Genomic DNA, 24721 nt, shown 5'->3' on the forward strand with positions numbered 1-24721 from the left:
GTCCTACCCACACCATTTAAAACAGAATCTTTCACACCAAACCGCTGATCTAAGCTTTCATCCTCCTCCTGCTTTTCACCGAGGAGCGAGATGTGGAAGGGAGCCGGGCAGAGACGGGCGATTCTGTTGTGGGAAGTCACAGAAGGCCTCACATTTACTAGTCTTTATGGTGGTTATTTTTATTTTTGTTTTCTGATAAGGAGGGAGGAATGGAGGCTAACAATATGAACAGCTAAGAAGTAAGGACATTTCAGGTGAAAAAATTAATATTCGTGAAGGTGCGGAAATGAGCAGTTAACTTTGGCTGATGGAAAAAGCTACGGATGAGGGTTAATGAGGTGGACTCCATCACGATGGGGCACAGGGATGCAGGGGGCCGCCACTCAAAGTTTGCCTGAGGATGTGGATTTAATGTTGGCAAGCACAGGGAGTTACTTTGTTTCTAAGCAGGGGAATAATTTTATAGATAACGTTTAATTTCAATAAGATGTCTTTTTAACATGTTATGGCATGTCTTACTCACCTTGGGCTGCAGGAAAAAAATATCATAGACCCGGCAGCTTAAACAGCTGGACTCTGTTTCTTACAGTTCTAGAGAAATCCAAGGCCAAGGTGCTCGTGGATTTTGTTCCTGGTAGGAGTTCCCTTCCAGGCCGGCAAATAGCCTTTGCACCACGTCACTGTGTCCTTACTTGGGAGGTGGGGGGAGAGACATCTGATCTCTTCCTCTTCCTGTAAGGACACGGATCCCATCATGGGAGCCCCACTCTCATGATCTCGCTTAAACCTGATTGTCTCCCACAGGCCCCACTCCAAACACCATCCCATGGGGAGTTAGAGCTTCAACACTTGAATTTCGGGGGGAACACAGACATTCCGTTTATAATAAGGTGGATTGAAATAAGTAGTAGTGTGGATGGATTTTATCCAGGAATGTGGTAGTTGTGGAATGCTGGCTGCCTCTTATTTTGCACGTCCAATTTGATGAACCAGGATCTAACATGGAATTTGGGCAATCCATGCAGTCTCCCCACCTCCCCTCCTCTGCTTCTCTCTCCCTTTCCACTTCCCTGTCTCCAATTCTGTGCTGAATATATCATTGTCCTTTATGTAAGATAAGTGTCTAAATGTTGGTGCAAAAGAATAGAAGAAAAATTAAAAAGTAACAGTTATTAACACACATTTTTAAAGATGAAATTTGCCTTAGAATAGTCTGCATTGTTTAAAATATATATTTGAAAAAGGTTTGTGTTGGATGTTTTTAACTCTTTTGTGTATCTTTCGAAGAACCCTAAAGGAAAATAATGTTACGATTTTAGGTCTTTAAAAATCTAAAATTGGATTTTTTGCCTAATATTTCTTCAGGTAACACTACGAAGAAGAATTATCTTAAAACTGGAAGAAATGAATAAATATTGATAATAAGAAAGAGTGTAAGATCAGAAAGAACATATTTTACAACAACCTAGCTTCCTTGAAAAATGAAGGTTTTCACATTCAACTAAATTACAGATAGTGAGAGAGCTTGCAAATTTGATCAGAGGACCATGGACGAATAATGTCTGAGAAAAATTGCAAATGGTAGAGTTTCTGGAAGGTTGGTGATAGGAGAATATTCTGTTGTCAAAATTGTGCAGGTGAAATTGTAGCTTAATGAGTTTAATGACAACCTCTATAAAATTCTCCAGAGTCCTGAAACAGATGTTTTATGTAGACTTAGAAAGGAAAAATTACAATGAGCTAGCATGAAATAAATAAAATATACATAAATATAATATATATTACATAAATACAGTGTACATGATATACATATATGTAAATAAAATAAATATATGTCATTAGCTTCATTTCATTTATTGGGTAGGATTATTATACTAATAGATTTGGGAAATTCCGTAGACGATTCGTGTCTAAATTTCAGCAATGCATCTGGTTGGTTTTCATGATTTCCCTCTGTCAGGACGGAAACCACCCCCACAGATATTACTAATTAATTCCAAACTAGAGGCAGGTTTCTGTTTGAGCCAGAATTCTGCACTTGGTCATGTGCTGATTGCTACTTTCATCAGTGACTTAGGTGAATCATACACGAATGCTTCTCCAGTTATTTTCCTCTGGGAAAGAGAGCTAACGCACCTGACAATATGTGTTGGACTTTGATATCTGTACATGGAAACAATGGTCCAATATTAACCAATAAAATATAACAAGATTATAGATTTAGAAAATGTGGCAATTAGATTAATGCGTCACTCTCAATGCTTATCACCACCTCTGCTCTACGGTGTTATTTGTAAATTCCAAGCTGACGCTGACTGGCCATTTGTCAGGGTTCTGGCAGAACCAGTTCCTGAGTTGTGAGGGAGCCTGGATTTGATTACTTTCCTAAACCTGGAAGTCCATTAATTTTTGGAATTACTTCGAGAAACTGTTTTATGAAACACAGTATTATCTCACTTATCTCTCATAGGGCAAAATCACTCATCTCACCTACCAAGTTGGGTTTCAAATAGCTTGTTGCTGTTTGGATAAAAATAAAATCTCAAAGGATGAGAGCTGTCCACGTTCAGAATGTTCAAAAGAAGGGCTACAGGCTCAGAAGGCATTTCCCCCAAAAAAGAAATCGCTACTATTTTGAACAAGATACTGGAGTCTCAGTAAAACGCCATCTGAGAGAGTGTGTGTAGTATTTCCTAGGGTGGCAACTCTGAGTGGACAGTAGTAACTTGACTGTGTAAACGCACCTCTGCCTTTTCTGTTTCTAATTTTACAAAGATTAAAAGTATTTTTCATTGAAAGGAGAAAACATAGAATACAACAGAATGTGTATAAAATGATTGCAAATTTTAAAGAATCATAACACAACAAATAACTGAGAATTCACTACCCATTTTAATAATAAAGGTACTACCGTAACCTCTGTGTCCACCTAGGTATTTTCCTTAATCCATCCTCGAACCTCCTCTAGTCGGGCTGAATATTTTCTACTTATTATTCCTTGCTTTTTATTTTATTATTTTTTTACCAAATATTAATATCTTTAATGATGGCAGCACAAAACTTTCATATAGTGATTCCATGTGCCAGACACTTACAGCTGCCTTGTACTCATTTAACCCGAAAACAATCCTCAGAGGTAGGCAGACCCATTTTACAGATGAGGAATTGAGGTATACAGAGGTTAAAGAACTGTCTGATCTCACAGTTAGTGCAGTAACCAGAATCCCCACTCGGGCAATCTGGTCAGCTTGTGTGCTGCTAACCTCCATGCCCTCAAGAATACACAGCATAGTTCTATTTGTGTTTTTTAAGTGTTAGATAGTTGAGATACAACTGTAAGTATTTTGGAATTGGTGTTTTTCCGTCACAATTGGGTTCCCGCATTCCTTCTGTTTCTTCAATCTGCAGAGCTGTAGCTCGCCCATTTTCATTGCTATGGAGTATTAATTCACGTTATGAAGGTATTGCAATGTCTTTACCATTCTGCTACTTTGGGCACTTGGGCTGTTTCCATATTTTTTCTATAATAAACCGTGCTGCTGTGATGTTTTTGATACCATCTTGTGTGTATGTGCCAGAGATATCTAGGGTCTGTACCTTGGAGTGTAATTGGTATATTGTGTATGTCCATCTTCAGTGTTCATAGATAACACCAGGTGTTTCCCAAAGTCTAGCAGCATGTAGGTTCTGTATCTTTCCAATGGTTAATGTTTCCAAGAGTTAATATTGAAAATTAAACTTTGAAATTTGAGCGTGTTTTCTTCTTTTTCCCTTCCTTCCTTCCATTTGGGTTTCTCCTTCTGTAAAGTACCAGTTCAGATCTGTTCACTTCCCTTTTTTTGTTGTTGGAAGTGGTTTTTCTTTTTGTTATTGATTTCTACTAATGCTTTGTCAATTAAATTTTTGGAGAATATCTTTATTTGGTGGCTTGTCTTAACTCTCTTCATAGTGTGTTTGATAAGTAGAAGTACTTAATTGGACTTATCAATTTTATGTCTATTTATTAAATGCTTCCCTCCACCTTGATAAAAAAGATACTGGTTTGTTACTGAATTTCTCTCTCTCTTTTTTTTTTTTTTTTTTTTGGTTTCATTGTTCAACTTTTCTCAGTACCACACTGTATTGATTGTTAACACTTTGTAACAAGCCTTGATATTTGTTACTGCTAATCCCATTTCCAGCTTTTTTCTTCAGGAGCCTGGGCTACTCTGGTTCTTTGCTCTTCTGTATAAATTTTAGAATTACCTTGTCAAAAGCCTATGGGATTTTTGATTGGAAGTTTATGAATCCGTGATCTATCCAGGGGAGAACTGACATCTTTAAAATATGGAGTCTTTCACCACGTGAACAGAGCTCTCCTTCTGTCTGAGTGTTTTAGTGACTTTCTAATATGTCTTTAAATATTGCCTTGGCCCAGTTCTCTTTCTCCTCTTTCTGAAATCCAGTAGATTTCTAGTAATATAGTAGATATATTTTCTCACTGTTTTCTACATTTCTTAACTTTCCTTTCATCTTTTCTATCTCTATTATGTATTCTAAATAATTGCTTTAGATCTTCGTTGTAGTTTGCCAATTTTTCTTTTCTGTTGCTTCTATATACTTGTACCCATTTATTATTTGCTTTTAATTAGCTTTCCTTATTAAGAGTTATTTTTTAATTCATTTAAAATTTAAAATAGTTATTTATAGTCTCTTGTCCTTAATTTTAATCCCATTTTTAATTTCTTTAAAACATCAGAGTGATTTTATGTTCTAGTTATGACGATTTTAGTATTCTAGAGTCTGTTGTTTTTGCTTGCTTATTCTCATGGGGTTCTTCTTACTCTCTCGGGTTTGTGATCTTTGATGGAGATTTCATGTGTCTTTGTGCTTCTTTGGAATTCTTTGAGACCTAGGTTTAAAATTGGTTTCTCCAGCTTTAAAGGACTTGTATTTGTTTCTTAGGCACTCAGGGAAATTTATTAATCCACAGCTACTTCATACTATATATTTGGGTTGAGGTCTTTGGGACAACCCAGCGAACAAACCTATGTAAAGTCTAGCTTGTAATCAAGGATCAGGGAAGACTTTTTTTTTCCTTTTATCACTTGGTGCCAGTATCCAAGACATATTTTTCTTGTAGATCTGTGAATGGAGTTGAGATTTAGTCCCTCTTTTTCCTGAGATCTCTTTAGACAATACACCAGAAATGCTTACATATAAATACTTCCTCCTTGTAACCTGTCTCACTCTCCCACAGGCAAAATTCTGTGACTCCCAGTAATTGTAGTGGCCTATTCAGGTGAGAGACTCTAAAGTTTAAGCTTCATTAGTTTCATGATAAATCCACCCCTGCTTAACAGTGTGTATGTTCGTTATTTTATCATATCAAGTACACCAGGGCTTTACAAATAAATATCTTTATTTTTAAGGTAGTTGATAGTCTCATATACTCTGTAAGATATTGTCTTCTCTCTTGAACAATTGAGGAGGAGAAATTGGAGCTGTTACATGGCTTGCCCAGAGTTATAATGTTAATAAGTGTTGAATCTGTCTTGTTTGTTTGTTTTCTTTAGTCCAGTTCACTTTCCACTTTACAGTGCAAACCCTCTGTTTAATGAGAGTAGATGCCCTAGATGTCTTTAAAAAACCTTTACTGCATTCTAGGAAAATAATAGGAAAAGGTGCCTTTAATATTCTTACTTTAAATCTTCACAAGCCCATGGGTATAAATTGTTCTTCCTATTTTACAGATGAAGAAACTGAGTCAAAGAGATGTTAGGTCATAGGTAGATGATGTACTTAGCAAGTGAGAGAGCTGGACTTGGACTCCAGGTTGCTTTGAATCCTTCACCTCCTCATGGTAGCTTCCCAAATCACCATCATTCCCATTCTGTACCATTACTCCTGTTCCCTTCAGGACAGCTGTATCTCTCAGCAATAGCTCCTGTGTTTATTTACTCATTTATTAACTGTTTTCTTTACCAGGGTCATAAGCTCAACACGAGGCGGGACCATGAGTGTTCTGTTTACCTCTGCACAACTGGCGGTGTGTTGTACTGTGGTGTAGTCATAGTAGGCACCGAATGTAAACAGTGAATGCCTGAAAGTCTAATTCTGAAACTCATTTTATTTTTCCTAAAGATACCGCCTCCCCCTTTTTAAAAAGCCCTTACTGATCGGGTTTTTTCCTGTTATCTTAGAATTATGGCCGAGTCTCAAAGCTGAAGACCATAAACACACTAAGTATTGTGCATTCTGAGTTTAGAGAGCTGCCAGTGGTTAAGGTCAGACACCTGTTGTGGGGATCAGGAGCAGGAAATTACTCCACCCAAGCCTTCTCCTCTCCAGTCCTGTAAATCGATACAAAGTAAAGGGAGGACGGAGGAGAACGTGCTGCCGTGCTTGGAGCACAGTGTTAGTGAAGCTGATTTGCTTCTCTCACTCTCCGGCTGCCACGACGGGGAGAGGGAGGGGGAGGGGGCTCAGAGAGAAGAATCATACAAGTTATGGTGTCTGCACGGGGGCTTGACAGACATTCCAGCCCCTGTTAGGTCAAGATTACATTTCTTTTCCAGTACAAATAACCATTTTTTTCAGCATCATTTGTTAAAAGGATTTTCTTTTCCCTGTTGACTTGTTTCAGTGCTGCTTTTAAAGTCGTACATGCATGAGTCTATTCCTGGAACCTCTGTTCTTTTCCATTGATCTAATTGTCAATTCTTTCTTTGATATCACATACTCTTGATTTGTCTTTATAGTAAGTCTTAAATTGGGAAGTGAAAATCCTTCAACTTTTTCTTGTTTTTCAAGATTTTTTTGACTTTTTTTTTCATTTCTGTATACATTTTAAAGTCAGCTGGGTTTTGATAGGGATTTTGTTGAATCTATGCATCATTTTGGGAAGATTTGACATCTCACCAGTATTGAGTCTAAATAAATATATCTTTTCTTATTTACAGCTTCTTTAATTTCTCTCAGTAAAGTTTTACAGTTTTCAGTGTAAGATCTTATACATATTTTATTAGATTTATACCTTAATAGTTCGTGTTTTTGAATGTCATTTTTTATGGTATTTTGAAAGTTTTATTTTTCAATTTGTAGTTGCTTATATATAGAAGTAAGTTGATTTTTGTATATGGCTTCTGTACACTATGACTGCAGACTCACATATTAATTCTGGTAGAGTTTTGTAGTTTATGTGAGATTTTACACAGTCATGCCATCTGCAAATAATAATAGTTTTCCTTTTCCTTCCCAATCTGTAAGCCTTTTTCTTTTCTTTACTTATTTTTCTCCTTTACTACGCTGGCTAGGACTTTCTAGTAAAATGATGAATAGACGTGATGAGAGTAGATATATTTTGTTTCAATCTTAGGGGAAAAATGTTATCTATGTTACCTGTAGATTTTTCAGACATACCTTTTTGATAAAAGGTTGATTTTTTGATTGGGGACTTTTTTTTTTCTCTTTCTAGCTGCTTGAAAGTTTTTAATCCTAATATCTTGTTTTGCTGGTGGGCCTGCAGGACACATATGGAGCATGAGAATCTGGGTGGTGAAGAGTTAGTCGCTAGGGAGGCAGGAAGATGGAAGGAACGTGTACACCTGTCCAGACTGGATGGGATGGACACAAACCCAAAAGGGCTAATATAAATAAACTGGGCTGCAGTGAAGAGACCTGATTTCTCTTCCTGGATCTACCACCAACTAGCTATTTGACCTTAAGTAAGGTAATTTGTTCTCTACCTAGAACTTGGAGATGCAGCTGAGAGCCAAGTTGATCTCAGAGAGGATTTGGTAGAGTTGCATTGCAACTCAAAGATTTGAAAAATAAGAAATATGAGAAGAGATTGATGAGCCTGGACTTCCTTTCTCTGCTAAACAGAAGGCTGAGATGTAGGTTGGTTTGTTACTGATTCTGGTTTATTGCACTAAGACAACTAGTCACCTGCTCTCTAGTCTCCAGGTGCCTTGACATCTCTTTTCTCCAATACCACATGCTCCTGGGTTCTTTATCTTTATTGTAAGTCTTGCAATCAGGTAGTGGTTTATTCCCTAACCTTGCTTTTAAGTAATTCCTTTACTGAAGTCTCTTCATCAGAACCATCTAAGGCGAATTCTCTTTTTTGCCAGGACCCTTCTCTCACTGATGCAAGTTGAGAAGACACAGCTGTGCACCCTTGAGCCTCTCTGTAAACCTAGCCATTATGACCGGGGCTGACCTCGAAGTAGGCTGTAAGTCTCTGCCTCTAACCCACCCCCACTGCATCTATATTTACAATATTCTGCATTGTAGCTTAGGAACATTATTTTAACCACTTTGAATATCATTTGACTCCATTCCTTTGGGTCAGGCAGGTTTTTGCATTTTCCTGAGTCGCCTTTGAGACTGTCCTTATGAGAGACATATCCTTAACTGTTTTCAGTTGACAAAACTGTGTTGGGTTATCTATTCAGTGATATCATCTGTTGAACAAAATTGTGGTGGGGGTGGCAAAGGTGCCAGGGTGATGGGAAATGGAAGGAGGTTGGGAACTGTGTTCTAGCATGGAAATGGGGAGGGAGACTCTAAAGAGAAATGTTTCCTGTTGCTAGTTTTACTAGGAGAACCCTATGGAAATCTAAATTCTTTCTCCTAAATTCTGTGGATTCCCAGAGGGCTTATGTTCTTAAGGTTATTTCTGTACCCAGGCTCGTGCTTTTTCTAAATTTGTTCAATTTCGGATTATCTTTCTATCCCAGTAGGCAGTCTATTCTGTATTCATTGACCTAGATGTAAACTTCAGCCCCTTCTTCAGTTTCCACATTCATAAAGCCCCACTGCCTTTAGGGCAGGAGCAGGCTTCCCTGAAGATATAAGTGCAGGTGGGAAATACACAGGGGGCGGCAAAGGAGGTTTTCCTATAGCAGCAATGCAACAACTTCCAGTGGAAATCAGACTGTGTTCCTACAGTGTCCTTCCACCCCCCCCCCCCCGCCCCGCAACACCAGAGCATTCCACAGATCACTTCCAGCCCTGCAGGCCCAGGCCTTGTTCCATCCGCTCCATCCTTCTCTCTGTCTCCTTTGATGCCCCTCCTTCTCTTCCCTCCCCCACCCCCTTCAGAGGAAATGCAGAGTGATGGGGCCTTCGGAACCAGACATCTGGCTCCAGTCTCGGCATTATTACTAATTAGCTTATGTAAGTTACTTAAACTTTCTAATGTCAGTTGGTCCATCAGGAAAATGGGCATAATAAAATTATCCATTTCATAAGTTTGTTATGAGTATCAGGGGTGTTGTCAGCAGCCTTAAGTGAATAGGCCGTGGGGCCCAGACCCAATTTCACAGTACCTTACACCTGCTAAGAGGTAAATGTACGCATGCACCAGTAGCGTAAACACTACACATGCGCCAGTTATGAGCCTTATGAACAAAGAAAGTAAAGGTACGCATGTGCTAGCAGCATTATGTGAGTAGAATGGACAAAGAAATGAACAATGCACATGTGCGGGCAGAATAGATAAAAGCAAGACAAGTGCGCCACGCGGGGGCGCGCCATCTTGTTGAACTAAAGGAAAGTACTGAGCGCTGCCGCCACCGCCCGCCACACACGCCACCCACTTGTATTGCAGTAAAGTGCTGTTTTGCTCCATGTGGGCTCCTCGCGCAGTCTGTTTTGCGGTATGGCAGCTCCTTGCACATTTTTCCGGTTGGGCAGCGCACCTCCTGAATCCCTCTTCAGCCCCCCTCAGCTGACATTTGGCGTAGTCGGTAAGATGAAGTGAGTGCTCCTTCTATTCCCCCTTCCTCTGATGGGGAAGCTCCGGTAAAATACAGATGCAAATGGAGCGGTTACAGCGCAAGGAAGAGGAACTCAAGAAGAGACTTGGGGCAGCAGAAGGACGCCTGCCTCCAGTGGAACCTCCAGTTTCACCGCTCTTCGTGAGCGGTAAACCCGGCCCCTCCCGTTCCGCTGCATCTACGACCAGTCCTGCAGCAGCAGCGGGTGGAACTGGTGGAACTCATGGCTCTTGCTGATTTCCTCCTGAACTAGGAGGAAGGCCAAGGCGTCCGGGACGTGGGGAACCCTGACGACCGGATGCTGCATGTTGAACTGACTATCCACTGGTCCTCTACAAATAAACAGCGGGTACTGGCACTGGCAGATACAGGAGCCAAAATTACATTATTGTATGGAAATTCGGATCGCTTTCGGGGACTGTGGGTTGGTATAGAAGTGTATGGAAGCAAGTAAAAGTGAGTTAAATGAGTGACTCTGACTTTGGGTATTGGCCGTTTGCCCCCTGCTACATATAAAGTGCATATATCCCCAGTAGCTGAGCATATCCTGGGAAAAGACATTTTGCACGGATTGCAAATACAAACTACTCAAGGGAAATTTTGCCTGAGAGTTCGCATGGTGAAAACAGTTATACAGGGACACCCTCATGATGCAATTTGATTCTGCCAGAGGCCACATGAATGGTGAATGTCAGGCAATATCAGTTGCCTGGGGGCCACAAGGAAATAGGACAGACTATTATGAAGCTTAAAGAAGCCAGTATAATTCGGGCTACACATAGCCCATATAACTCCAGTGTGGCCAATGTGGAAGCCAGGCGGCTCCTAGAGGATAACTGCACTATGGAGAACTGAACAAAGTCACTGCCCCGCAACCCGTGCACACAGCTGTGCCAAATATAACAGACTCGATGGACCGGCTGTCCCATGAACCGGGTACTTGTCACTATGATTGAGAATATTTGTTGTGTTACCGCAGGGATATCTGCACAGCCCCACTCTGTGCCAAGGCCTGGTGGCCCAGGACCTGGCCACATGGAGCAAACCAGATAACGTTCGTTTGTTCCATTATATAAATGGCAGTGCTAACGTCTGATTCTCTTTTAGATTTGGAAACCAGTGCCACAGTGCTGCGAGAAGCCCTGGCGGGCTAGGGGTGGGCCATGAACGAGGACAAAGTGCAAGGACCTGGATATTCTGTCAGATTCTTGAGTGTTGTCTGGTTGGGTAAGACAAAAGTGTTGCCTGAGGCAGTGATAGACAAGATCCAGGCATGTTCCCGCCCTGAAATGGTTAAAACAGTTACAGACTTACTTGGGTCTTCTGGGATACTGGTGAGTGTTTATCCCTCATTTGGCCCAAATAGCTAAACTCGTTTATAAATTGATTAAAAAGAGAGAAGTCCGGGATTGGACAGATGAGGCCGAACGTGCATTTGTAGAAACTAAGAGGGCAGTGGCCCAAGCACAAGCGCTGTGCACTATAGATCCAGACCTCCCTTTCTCGTTAACAGTCCATGTGGACAAGATGGATATGATTGGGGCTTCTGGCAAAAAAACGTGGGCAATGGAAGGTGCCCATAGGGTTTTGGTCTCCCCGGTAAAAAGGGGATGAATATTGTTGAGACATAATTGTTAGCAACTGATGCATCCTTGATAGCCACTGAACCCCTGATGGGGAGGCAAGAGGTCCAGGTACAGACCACATACCCCATTGCAGGATAAATACATACATGGGCAAAGCAACCCCAATTGGGGACTGCACAGACCCCCAACTCTGACGAAGTGGAGTGCTTATCTGAAACAGAGCCCAGTACACCACTAGCCCGTTGGCTGCAGAGTTGCAGCAGGTGTTAGGGCCTATGGAGTTTGTTGTATCTGCCATACAGACACTTCCATATCAGGGGGTGGACTCCGCGCCTAGTCCCCCCAGGGAACGGCTTGATATTGCACCTGCCATACAGATGCTCCCACATCAGGGGGTGGACTTCATGCCTAGTCTCCTTCGTGAAGGGAAAGGGCCACCTCCAGGGGGGAACTGCTTGGTATTCAGATGATTCTTGCAAGGGCAGTCCGCCCACTCGGGTTGCAGTAGCACTGCACCCTGCCACTGAAGCCTTCTGGTATGAGCCCACTAGAGAAGTTATGGTGGGGGAGCCTGCGCCACAGCAGTACTTGGAGGTCAGGGGAACCTGCTTTATGGTAATACTTGTTCATGTAAAATTGACAAGTGTAAGTCCCTTTTGTATTGAGCAGCGGTTTGAATGTGAGGCCCCAAGCCGCACAGTGGGGTGGCTCCCCAAAGGGCTATGTGCCCACATCACTTGCAATGTAAATGCCTCTACTTGGTGAAATAGATGGCATTTGATTGGCACAAAGCCCACCAACTTCCTGCCGCCAGGATACCTGTGGGTATGTGGCACCCACGGATGGTCATATCTCCCGGCTGAATGGACAGGGCACTGTACTTGGGGTAAAGCTTAACGGAGCACCCCTCAAACTGGGATCTGCTTCACACAGTGTTCTGCTTTATGGGCCAGGGTCCCCACGATCTAGGGGGTGGAGTGTGGGCAGCCTTAAGTGGGTAGGCCCCGGGGCCCAGGCCAAATTTCACAATACCTTACACCTGGTAAGAGGTAAATGTACGCATGCGCCAGTAGCGTAAACACTACGCATGCACCAGTTATGTAAGCCTTATGAACAAAGAAAGTAAAGGTACGCATGCGCTGGCAGCATTCTGTAAGTAGTATGGACAAAGAAATGAAGGATGCGCATGTGCGGGCAGAATAGCTAAAAGCAAGTGCGCCACGCGGGGGCGCGCCATCTTGTTGAACTCAGAGAAGGTGCTGAGCGCCGCTGTCACCGCCCGCCACGCGCGCCACCCGCTTGTATTGTTGTAAAGTGCTGTTTCGCTCCTTGTTGGCTCCTCGCACAGTCTGTTTTGAGGTATGACAGCTCCTCGCACATTTTTCTGGTTGGGCAGCGCATCTCCTCAAATACCCTTCAGCCCCCCTTGGCTGACAGGTGTATAGTGGATGCCATGGGTTGCTGCCCATGTGCCTTCTCAGGACCACAGTGCTTATTTTTCCATCTTCCAGGATTATTGGCGGCTGATGGTCCACATCTGAGCCCTCCCAGGCACTGCCTCTGGCTTAAGGGACTCTCTTGCCACGCTGTGCTCTCTCAGGGGGTGCCGTGCCCACGGACTGGTTGATGTGGAGGTTCCAAGCCTTGTCTCCCCCTGGCTGGGACAGCTCTGAGGGCTCTTCCCTCTGCAGGACCTCACGTGAGATCACTGGAGGCTTCTGTTACAGCCGCATCACAGGTCTAATGCTTTCTTTGCCCGTCCTTCTGCTGGCGCTCCCCCACATGGTCTCCAGGAAACTTGAAAACACCTGTTTCCAGCCGAAGAGAAAGTGGTCAAACAATGTTGGATGCACATTAGGTGTCCGATAGATTATGTTATTATAGTTGTTAGGAGAGGAAGACCGTGTGTTTTATTAAGTTCTCCAGAATATTCCAGACACACAAAGCTTTGCAACAGATTCTAATTAATAGTTTGAACCACGAGTAGTGAGAAGAAAACTGTCCCGATGTTCGGCAGTGGCAAGGGGATTATTGTTTGATTTTTTTAAACGTTATTTTACAAGAGCATATTCTTTTTAGCCTGCTCCAATCGAGGCAGAACCTTGTTTCTTAGTAATCGACTCTTGCCTGATACTCCTGGGTACTGTAATTTTGTTGTCTCTGTGTATTTGATTAATTATCCACAATTGATAGAGGTGCTAGCAGTTTATATCCCATAAAGTTAGAGGTTAACCTGTGAAAATCTGATGTGTCGTGGTTTTATAGACCAAAAGAAGAGTTAATGCCACAGAGGCTGAGGTCTTATTAACCTGTGGAAAGTTGACTACTCTTGTATCACATTTAGCAGTCTTTTTAGGCATTTCCTTCCTGAGTATTATAAATAATCAATCTGTAATACACAATTTCTTCTTTTTTTTAATGGAGTTACTGGGGATTGAATCCATGACCTTGTGCATGCTAATCGTGTGCTCTACCACTGAGCTATTACCCTCCTCTGCACAATATTTTGATTTTGCATTTGTCTCCCCTGTTGGATACCTCATTAACGAGTTAAAAAAACAAAAAACCGTTGTCAGATGCTCACTATCTACTTGTGTGAGAATGTTGTTTTTAACAGTGGTCTTTCATAGGGCTGTGTTTCTGTTTCAGTATCATTAGCTTCTGAAGGGTAGAATTATGATAGGAAGGTACCCAAAGTTTCATGGGGGCAGTTGGAAAAGTGAAGTCGACATTCTGAAGTCAGCCAAACCATGTCATACTACATCCCAATTTGGGGTCTAACTTTGAAGGGTGTGTATTTACTATTGAAGTATGTGTATTTGTTGGGTTTGCCATCACAAAGTACCCCGCTCTGAGTGTCTTAAACAATAGAAATTCATTATCTCACGGTTCTGGATGCTGGAAGTTTGAGATGAGGTGCCTGCCGGTTGGTTGCTGTTGAGGGCTGTAGGGAGAATCTGCTCCAGGCCCCGCCCCTGGCTGCTGTGGTTTGCTGGCAGTCCTTGGCTTTCCCTGGCTTGTAGACACATCACCCTGATCTCTGCCTTTATTTTCACATGGCATTCTCCTCTGTGTGTGTCTGTCCATATCTTCCCTTTTCATAAGGACATCAGTCATACTGAATTAGGGGTCCACCCTAATGACCTCATTTTAACTTGATTACCTCTGTAAAGACCTTATCTACAAATAAAGTGACATTCTGACGTACTGGGGATTAGGGCTTCAGCAGATGAGTTTTGGTGGGGGGAGCTTAATTCAACCCCAAACAGTATGATTACTTTTTCTCCATTCCTCAGGATTACTTTTTCCCTCAACGGATACCTTAAGGAGAAGAATGTCATTAACTCTTGAGAGAATCCCAGCTAAGAAATCTCATTTCATTTCAAAATGAGGTTTTTTGCCACATGCCACATCAACCCTATGCCAGCGATGCTTTAGGAATGTGCTGATGATAAATTAGGCTTGGGAAATATATCCCGTCTAACAGATGAATTCACAAGTTCTCAGGGGCGTTTAGCAGCCCGTCTGCTTTGCAGATTAAACAAACAAACAAAATACCTTTTTGGTATTGAGTTCATTTACATGAATATCGTTAAATAATTCCAATGTCATTTGGATTGCATTTTTAAAAAAATATCTTGGTAAACTTGTCTGAGGGGACAGTGTGGTGCTTTTTAATTTTACATTAGGTGGTTAGGCAAGTTGCGGAAAAAGAATGATTTCTTTGGCAACCACAGAATTATTTACCATGACTAGAAGAAAAAGGGTCTTCTGTTTGAATAACCCCTTTGAACTGCCCATCGTATAGTGGAAGCTTGTTAAATGTTTATTGAATGAACAGAAGTGTCCGGGGAACTTAGAAAATGTGAGCGCAATCGAATGAGAAGCACATGTTTATTCAGAGATTTACCATATACCTCACTTTGGCTGGATGCTGTGGGGGTGGCCAGTATGTGTATACAAGAATAATTATAGTAGTGACTGTTCATTGTGCTGGTCGTGTGCCAAGCATCCTGCACACGTTAAAAAAAATTATAGCTACTCTGAGTTGGATAGTGTTGTTCTTATTTTAAATATAAGGAAACTGAAGCTAAGAGAGGCCAAGCAACTTGACTGCATAGCTAGTGATGGGTAAGGTAAGGTGTGTTCTTAACCTGTGTGAGTGAATGCCTCCCAAATTGGCCTCTTTCTAGAAGCTTATGTTCTTGTAGAGATCAGACATTTATAATGAAAGCAATGACAAAATTAGCATGGTAGTATGGTACTGTATGTCTCTGTTGCTATTAAGTGTATCTGTAACCACTTCATACAGGTGCAGGGTTGTGTTACGGTTAAGTATGAACAATCTGGAGTTAGGTGCCTGGATTCAAACCTCACTTGGACTTTTCGCATCTGTGTGATCTTGGACATGTAGCTTAACTGTTCTGTGCTCTACTTTTTTTAAATTATAAATGAGGGGATAACAAAAGTACCTACCTCATTGTGAGGGATACATAAGATACATAAAATGGAACAGTGCCTGGTGAAATGCACTTCTTGCCAGATGCTTCACAAAAGCCACAATTGATGGCAGTTTTACTCATTCATGTATCCCATACATCTGGAACCGTGCTTGATATGAAATAGACATTCAGTAAATACATTGTTAAATGAATAAATATGTTTCAATATGTAAATGCCAGGCCTTAGTCACATTAGCAGACTCAGTGAAGTCGTCACATGGCTGCACTTCTATTTAGAACAGTGATTCTCAGCCCACGAGTCACGTTCGAAATACCTGGAAGGCCTTTAAATACACTGATTTTCAAGCCCCACCGCAGGCAGATTGGGCACCACTGTTGTAGAACCAAAGTAATGGCTACAAATGTACAGTAGTGCAGGTGCAATATGTTGAAGAATTAAAGCCAACGGTGATTTTCTGAATGACTTATAACCCTTAGGAAACTAAACACAACCTTTGTTTCAATAATAATTACATTCTTGAAAATTTCAGTATACATTAAGATGGTCATGTGTAAAATGAATTAAGATTTAGGCTCAAATAATTACACAAGGTTTGTTTGCCTACATAAATCTGGTGAGATGTTTGGAATTCGTGCGGGGCTTGAGACAAGTTTTTACTGGGTGTATTACCCTTTGCAGGCAGCTTGTCTGGATCAGCCAAGAAGCACTAAAGGCTGCTTTGAATATAGGCAGAGTTAGTGTCAATTTTCTAGGGAGAAAAACACCAAGGTGCACCGTAATTAAGATCTTGCTGGCGGCACTTGGGGAGTTAAACCAAGGTACAGAGTAACTTTTCAGGCAGCTGATTCTGTTTTCCAGAACAAGATGAGTCCAGCAATCTCTCATATGTTGCTGGTCGTAGGAGACCTCCTGGCTAAGGGGACCTCCTGAATCTCTGGAGTGTCTCTTCCCAGCAGGTAGACGCCTTGTTCTATTCTCACAGGTAGGTAGCATCATTTGGACAGGGAGTTGGCAAGATGGGGATGGGTTGATTCCAGGAGCCACACAAACCTGGAGTAAGGGTAGAGCCAGACTGAATTGAGAGAAATTTGCAAGATGGATGATGAGAGTATCCTGGCTAAATAACCACTTACTTATATGTCTTTGCATAAATTAAAAAAAATTCTCTTTATGAAGAATACGTGCTGCACATTTCTTTCAATAAATACATTACAAAGATATTAACACTATCATATGCCCTTTACAAATGTAGCAATGGGATTCCATTTTCATGTTGGTCACAAAGCTGTTCTGATGTCTTTTAGGCTTCTTAACGCTGGATTCTGCCTCTATTTGCCTTTATCTGTAAAGAGCTGCTTTGAGGGATTTCTGGCCCTCTCAGGAAAGAGTATCACTGAAACGCAAGGCCTGGGGTATAATTCAAATCATCCTAATCAGATTTCTCAACCCTTGATCTAATCAGCAAGCTGCTTTGCTTAGCTTCTTGGTCAAGTTCATTCATTAATTCAGAAAGCATTTATTGAGTATGTGCTTGTGTCCAGCCCTGGGCTAGAATGTAATAAGATTAGGAGATGAATTGAGCCCTGTCCTTTAGGAGTTTATAGTCTTATTGAATGAAGTGAAGCAAATAATAGAAGGCTATTTAAAATGTATGATGGCTTGTGTACTTTAAATATGTTAAAGGTCTTTCATGGCAGGTAATTAACATTAACTGTGACTTTATGTGCCTGAAACTGCATTATGAAATGCTTTCTTTTCATATCTATTTCACAGTTAATACAACACTTCTCTTTTTCAGTGCTTTTTTTTTTTTGCCATTATAGTCATCCCTGACAAAATGTTGTTGTAAAATTAATAGAATCATTGGCATTTCACAGCTTTACTGACTGTGGGCTCAGGAGGATCCTGAGCAGGAGGAAAGAATGAGAAATGGCAACCCCATTGATTTTTGATTGGAGCAAATTGCAACATAAAACCCCCCAACACACATCAGATTCTACCAGACTCTCAAATGTCATCTTTTACAACCAGGATGACTCCAAATAGAAAAATAACTTACACTGATTTTATTTGAGGTCTGAGAAATAATGAAATTGCCTTCTTATTTTGGAACAAAATGTGTATACATATATGAACTGTTGGGAAAGAGAGTTTTCTCCCATGGTTATTTAGAAGAATGGAGAGCTATAATCAGAAGTTACCTCCCACCACCCCACCACCCCGCGTAGTACCTCTATACATTTTTCCTATTCTCTTTCTTATCTAATGTCCTTTTGTGAGGCCCTTTCACAGTCATACACTGGCAGCCACTTTGATGTTTCTTACTTATTTTCCCCCAAATTAATGTTTGTTTGTGTAGTAGATATGCAATTTTCTTCTATTAATGTTACTGAAAACCAGCCTTAAATTTGCATCCCCAATGAGGAATAAATAATCAACGAAAGCCCTTACTTAATCCTTTTTTATTCACAGGCTGGGAAAGAGTGTGATTTGACTGTAGTTTCATTGCAGGGCTAAGCTGGGAATAAATGTTTGTATGTCTCCTGTTTTACAGCCACAGTGCACTTCCAGAGACAGACATCCCTTGCAGCCTAAATTGATTATTTGAGCAATTTGCCCCCCCCCTCCTCCTGGCAGTCCTCTTTAGGAAGAGTAATTGGGTTTTGGTGGTCAGTCTCCAACTTCTGATGAGTTAAATGCATTTGTCCTGTGGTTTCTACTGTTGAAAATAGAATTTTATTTCCTATCTTCTGCTTTCTCTTTTTTTTTTCTGATCACAACTCTCTGTGGCTGTTCATGAAAAAAAAATGAAGGATTTATATTTTTCTCATTTACTTAAGATTTAGGAGTTCTTCGGGTGTTCTAAGGCTTTGTGCGTAGGTACCGTTTAGTGGGGTTTTTTTGCTGAAACACTTAAATTTAGGTTGTGGTGACTGCTAAGAAATCAAAGGTTGAACCTGTAGATTCTGACCCTACAGAGATCTGACTTCCTTGTGGTAAAAACTATGACTCAGAATCACCATTTCAGGGTCCTTCAAAGCCAGAGAAAAGTCCTAATGAAAAACGCTAAAGAAGTTCTTTGAACTCAGGTGGAAGAAAAATGCCTGGGGGGGGGTGGTGAAGGCTCACCATTTAAGAATCTCACAGAATTCTTTTCTTGTGGCTCAACGAAATGGAATATACTTTGGAGGAAGGGGCCAAAATTGATGTTTTCATTGTTTGCAGTGATGAAAGTGAGGAAGAAAAGAATACTGTGTCATCAGACTGTCGTCATTAAAGGCCTGCATACTTGTAATGACTCTTTGGGGGGTTATATAAAGCAAGTACATTGCCTGCTGCCCAGTAGGAACTCCTGAAAGTAGGCTGCCAGCAAGCTTCATATGATCACGTCCAACTACCAAAGATCTGTCCACTGTGTCTGGGACTTCCTGTGTAGGAATATGAGAGAGAGCGAGAGAGAGAGCGAGAGCGAGAGAGCGCGCGTGAGAGCTCTCAGACATATTTGGTCCTTGATTATTGGCTGCACAATCCTAGATTCTTTTCTGGATTCTACCCAGTCTTTTCTTGGGTTTTGGGACTGCTGTTCATCCTACTCCGCTTTACAAATTCCATGTCTGTTGCAGAGATCAGTGAACAGTACAAGGAGATCATCTGCCTTCTAAAATCCAACAAAGCTTTTGGATTCTGCTTGGTTATAAGGGGATTCATCATATATTTGACCATCACTGTCTTCCTCTTCCTGTCTTATTGTCTGTATGTAGCCTTGTTCCTCATATGAGGATCTGGGCCTCTCCTGGGGACTGGGTGCGTCTGCGGGTCCAGAGCCAGAGATGGCAGATTCTTATTGCAATGTCACATCCTGTGAGACAGGCTGCAGAGAGCTAATGGGGGTAAAGTGCGTTACCGAAGTGGCTGATGCTTCCCCTCGGGCTCCCCTGTGATGGGCCTGGTGGAGTTAGTGCCCCCCCACCTGCCCGAACATACTTGCTGTGTCAACCTCAATAAAGAGGTAAACAGAGGCAAGCTTAAATGATTAGAAATTGAGTTTATTTGGGAATGGCAGAGGAATTGCAATGTGGAATGCACAAACATTGGAAGCTACAGGGCGAGTCTGTTGCTGGTTTGGAGCACGCTGTTCTTATGGGCAAGGGGAGCAAAGAGGGGAGAGTCCAGCCAGAACCCAAGCCGCAGGTTCATTGGCTTGAGGATGGACAGAGATTCTTGGTGGATGTTCATTGGCTAAGTGATACATTTCCGTCTCCTGTAAATGAATCATTTACTGGAAATTAGTCTCTTAGTTCTTAAGTTTTGTTTTCTGAAGGGCATATGCATGAGATTCTCCATTTCATATTCTCTGGTTCCATTTAAGATTAAAACCCTCTTACCTGCTCATAGAGCACTGTGCAAACTCTAGTGACAGAAGGAAGCACCCGGGGACCGTGGGTAAGCGCAGATTCCTGGACCTCACCCTCAGACCCACTCAGGACTCAGAGCTGCGGCATCACAAGACCACCCCCACCCCAGCCCCGATTCTAGCTCAGGTGATTCCCAGAACGCACGTGGACACCCTTGGGAGGAGAGCTTCTCTCCCTTCCAGGGAGCCACTTCATTAATCCACAAGTCAGCAGTCATATTTAAACTCGAGACCGTCGTCTGACATTTCTGATTTTGAAGTTCAGAAATTGACCTTCTATTATTCATGATGATACCACAAGCTCTCCGTGGGTGATCCCAGCTTTCTTCCTTCATCTTGCTGTCCTCATTCTCTGCACTCCGCTCTTACCTCTCCTCCTTTCTCTTTGCTCAGCAGTGGTCACTTTTGCTTGCTGAAGCAACTCCTTATCTTTGCAGACCAAGATCAGGCGTGACTTTCTCCACCTCTCCTGATTCATTCCCTCCTTTCTAACCTGAATTCTATTATGTTCCACTCAACAAACCTAAAATCCAACTAACGTGTTTGGGATTTTTCTTACCATGAACCTTGGTAAGGTATTGGTCTTTCAGTATGTGCAATTTCTTGGCAGATACAAATCATTTTTTTCTCACTTAGAATCTCAAGCCATCTGTAGAAGTCCTCTGCAAGGGTCAGGGAGGATGTTCTTGAGAGACGCAAGAGTGAACTCGGGGCAGTAACCAGCTTGGCGAGCTCTTTGCTGGGAAAAGGAAGAATTCAGTGGAAGATCTCATGAGTCTACTTTTTTTGCTTTTAATTTCTGGCAGCTTTAAAATTGTCCAAGAATTGTGATCAGCCCAGTGTTGGGTCTGTTTGTGTAAACACAGAGACCTGCATTCTGCCCTCTACCCTGAATAGGGGCTGGCATTTTAGTTTCTAGTCCTGAAGCGATACTGCCCCAAGGTGGCCCTCTCAGTCTCCCTGCCCTTTGAGACCTGCCACCCTCTGTCTTCACCAAGCACTTTAAAGATAGATTCCAGGACCTTTACAAAGGTTTTCACATGTGCAAGACCAACTCAGGAATCGTTTCTAGCCCACGGGAAGTTTTTAGCTCTGGATTACCTTCTGATGTTGGTTTTTCTTTGTGTTTTTTCTTCTTGCTGCAGGAAAGCAATCTCCCGGGCAGGCCTGCAGCACCTGGCTCCTGCACATCCCCTCAGCCTTCCTGTGGCAAACGGTCCAGCGAAGGAGCCCAGAGCGACTCTGGACTGGAGTGTAGGTGTCGGCTGTGTCATTTAAACATCATTCAGTTGCATGTGTGTCTCTCTCATTCTCAGGATTTCTAGAGCCACCAGCAAGACTTCCTTAATAATTTTCAATACTGTTTGCTTGCCCCATCTTCAGGTATCTAAGCCGTAGCTCCATTTCCAGATTCTTAGGAGCATAGCTCCTTTATCTGAAGTCAGACATATTGAAGACTAAAATAAAAACTTCCTGAATCATTTGAAACCTTCTTGCCTGGGTTTGCAGCTGTGAGACAAAAAGCACCTCTGTGCACATGCTTTATGGGTTCCTGCCAAGCTGGCGATGAATAGAGTTTACTCTTAGCAACGTCATGAAGTCTAAGCTTGATTTCCTTAGCTCAAGATGCCCTTGTCTTTTTTGGTGTTTTTTTCTTTTCCTTTTTCCCCGAGAGAGGATGACCTCACTTTACATTGCAGACACTCCATGTCCTCCTGTTTGCTAAACTTCCTCCCCTGACCCAAAGGGAGATGAGTCTAGTATCAGTGGGGTGGTGATATTACCTGATTTTAATGTTTAACCAAAAGACATCTACAAAAACGATTCGCTTGAGTTGCGGATTGCAGCCTGAAATTCTTAAGTCAGTTAGGATACATTTATTGAGATCTTTGGTGAGTCAAGTTCTTGGTTGAAGACACCTCTAACTGAAAGGTGTTGTCCCTTTTTGACGGCATGTAAGACACAGTATGAAGACAGAGGGAGGGCTGCTCTGAGATTCTGATGGTCTGGTCTTGATGATGAATTTTGCTTTGCATTCCCACTTGAGTTGAACAGTGGGAGTAATCCATGTTCTTTTCCTCCCATGAGAAAGACCACGCAGTGCTGGGGAAAGAAGAGGTGTTTTTAAACTTCATTTAATTTTATTTTTAGCACCGATGTCGTGCTAAAAATCTCCCTCTTTCCCAAGAACACACTTATTAATAACCTTATTTTATATTCTGGACACATAGCAATGTACGCAGTGTATGAAGCACCTGGCAAAGACGGGTTTAACTGAGGTGCAACTTCTTCCTTGATGGAGTGCCGAGACTCAGGTAGCGTCTGTGCACATTGGGCTGGTGTTCAGGAAGAATGTTCCTCTCTTGGAGTTTCCCTTTGTTCCAGAAGTTATTTAATAAACTCTTAAATTGCAAGAGAGTGTAGAATATATTTACACCAGTGTCTACATAATTAAAAAGAATTAAATGTATAAACAAACAGATAAATAAAATGAAAGAAGGATATGCATGGACCAGTGATGAGAGTGTGTAAAAAGAAAGTTAGTTTAATATTCGTGATGTTCCAAATCCTCTGATCTAAAGTAGCAGGACCCTATTTGAGAGGCAAGATTCTATTTGAGATGCAAGAGAGTTCAGATCATTTAGATAGAAAGGCTCATTAAATCATTTCTCTGCCCCTTGTGTGGCATCAGTCAAGCCTCTTGACTTCTTTCAGCCTCAACATCCTCACCTGTAGATGGGGACAACTGTGACCCCTCCCTAAGGGGGACTTCATGACTGTTGCTAGGATCAAAGGTGACAGCGAGTGTAGAAGTTCTGTATAAACTGTGCAACCTGCAGGTTTATTCAGAAGTAAAGTAATTATGAATTCATTAATTCATCAATGTTTGTCAAGTACCTGCTTTGTTCTAGAATCTTGGGATTCTGAGGTGAGGAGATACGGTTTCTGCCTTGAAGAAGCTTCAAGTGCAGTGGGCAGAAAAGACATGGACAGCTTAAAATGCAGGGTGGGGATGCCTAGAATAGAGGAGACAGAGAACAGCATGGAGTGTGAGGAGGGGTGCTCCATCCCGTTGGATGTTGGAGATAGTTACTGGAAAATGCTTTTAGAAAGAAATTCCCTTCCTGAGCTGAAGCTGGACTAGAAGGCGTTATTTTTCTGATTCCTGTAAAGAGGTGTGCACTCTAATGTTTCATCAGAATGGTATTTTGGGCTGGTGGTGGGAGGTGCAGTGCATGGTGGGGGAATAGCAGACAGGAAGGAAGGCTGGGTCTGTGCGTAGCTGATCTTCAAGCTCCCCTCCCCTTTGGTTGTGACCACCCTGTCTTAGTGGCCTGATGAATTATCATGGTGACAGGAAACACTTCACCAGTGGAGGGAAAACTGAGGGCTAATTTAGAGGTCTGATGTGGAAGAAGTTATAAGATGTGACTCTGAAAAAAACCTGTCATTGCTGTTAGCAAACAGAAGCCAAAGAGTGACCAGCCCTACACTTCTTTATGATCATGTAAAAGATTTTTCTCAGAAGAGAGGAAGAAGCAAATTGTTAAAAACATTTCAAGGCCTTTTCTTTTTTTTTTTTTTAAAGCTGTGACTTGCCCATTCTTCCAAGTTTTTGGCTTTCCACCAACTTTACTTATGTTACTTCCGCTGGCCCACTTGTTTAAGAAACTAAACCAGGATTTAAAATGTAAGACTAGTCCTTGGGCTTGACCTGCTGCCGTTTCTTTTATTCCACCTCCTTGTCTGCTTCCTTACAGAAAAGCCGCCCGACCACATACCTTCCATTGGCCCACTCTTCTGGACTAAACGTATTAAAATGATCAATCTTTACCTATTCACTGTTACTATTTATTGAGCACTGATTTGGCTTGGAGCCTCTCAAGAGTCTCCCGAATGAGAAGGAGAGTGGCAACAATTTTTTAAAATAACATTAAAAAAGGAGGAGCTTCAATGTCTTGCCTTTGGTGAGGTAGGGGCCCCAGGAGAGCTAAAGGATGCTTCTGGCATAACTGGGGTGGAGAAGGGCTACTGAGATTGCCTTGTTTTGCACTGCACTCCCTTGACTCTCGGGTTGACGTTCTCTTCACTCCCTTGCCGCTTGGCCCAGGGGATGAGGGTTGTCTCAAAGGCCTACAGTGCTCTGGCCCCTTGACTTGTGTCACCTCCTCTCTCCTCATTTCACCAGTGAGAAAACAGATGCAAGAGCTGTTCATGGTGCGTCTGCAGTTGCAAGACAAATCAGGGTGGACCTGGCATTTGGATCTTTGTCCGCAGGTTTCTGTTTATCGTAGCATCCCCAAAGGACCCTGTCCTGACTCCAGCATGTGCCAGAGTCTTCAGAAGGCGCACAGTTGCTTCCTAAACATTCTCTTGCAAAGGGCTTTGAGGAGTGGCTGGCTTGTGCGGTGCTGAGATCCTGGGGAGCCCAGGTTGTAGGCACCTGTGTGTTTTGGCCGGGAGGAGACTATTGCAGGAGTCGGTTTTTATGC

The 24721-nt window shown here is 42.2% G+C and overlaps 1 protein-coding gene across 5 annotated transcripts in view; it reads left to right on the forward strand.

Moving 5' to 3' along the window:
• Window positions 1-12613: 12613 nt before the first annotated feature.
• The window catches only part of DGKI (diacylglycerol kinase iota), a 261990-nt gene continuing 249882 nt past the window's right edge, over window positions 12614-24721 (forward strand). For all 5 annotated transcript variants that reach the window (XM_072964373.1, XM_072964375.1, XM_072964374.1 and 2 more), the window contains exons 1-2: window positions 12614-12709; window positions 21374-21482. The gene's annotated coding sequence lies outside the window, so the exon portion shown is untranslated. The remainder of the gene's footprint in view (window positions 12710-21373; window positions 21483-24721) is intronic.

This window comes from Vicugna pacos, chromosome 7 (assembly GCF_048564905.1).
Source record: "Vicugna pacos chromosome 7, VicPac4, whole genome shotgun sequence".
Classification (NCBI taxonomy): Eukaryota; Metazoa; Chordata; class Mammalia; order Artiodactyla; family Camelidae; genus Vicugna; species Vicugna pacos.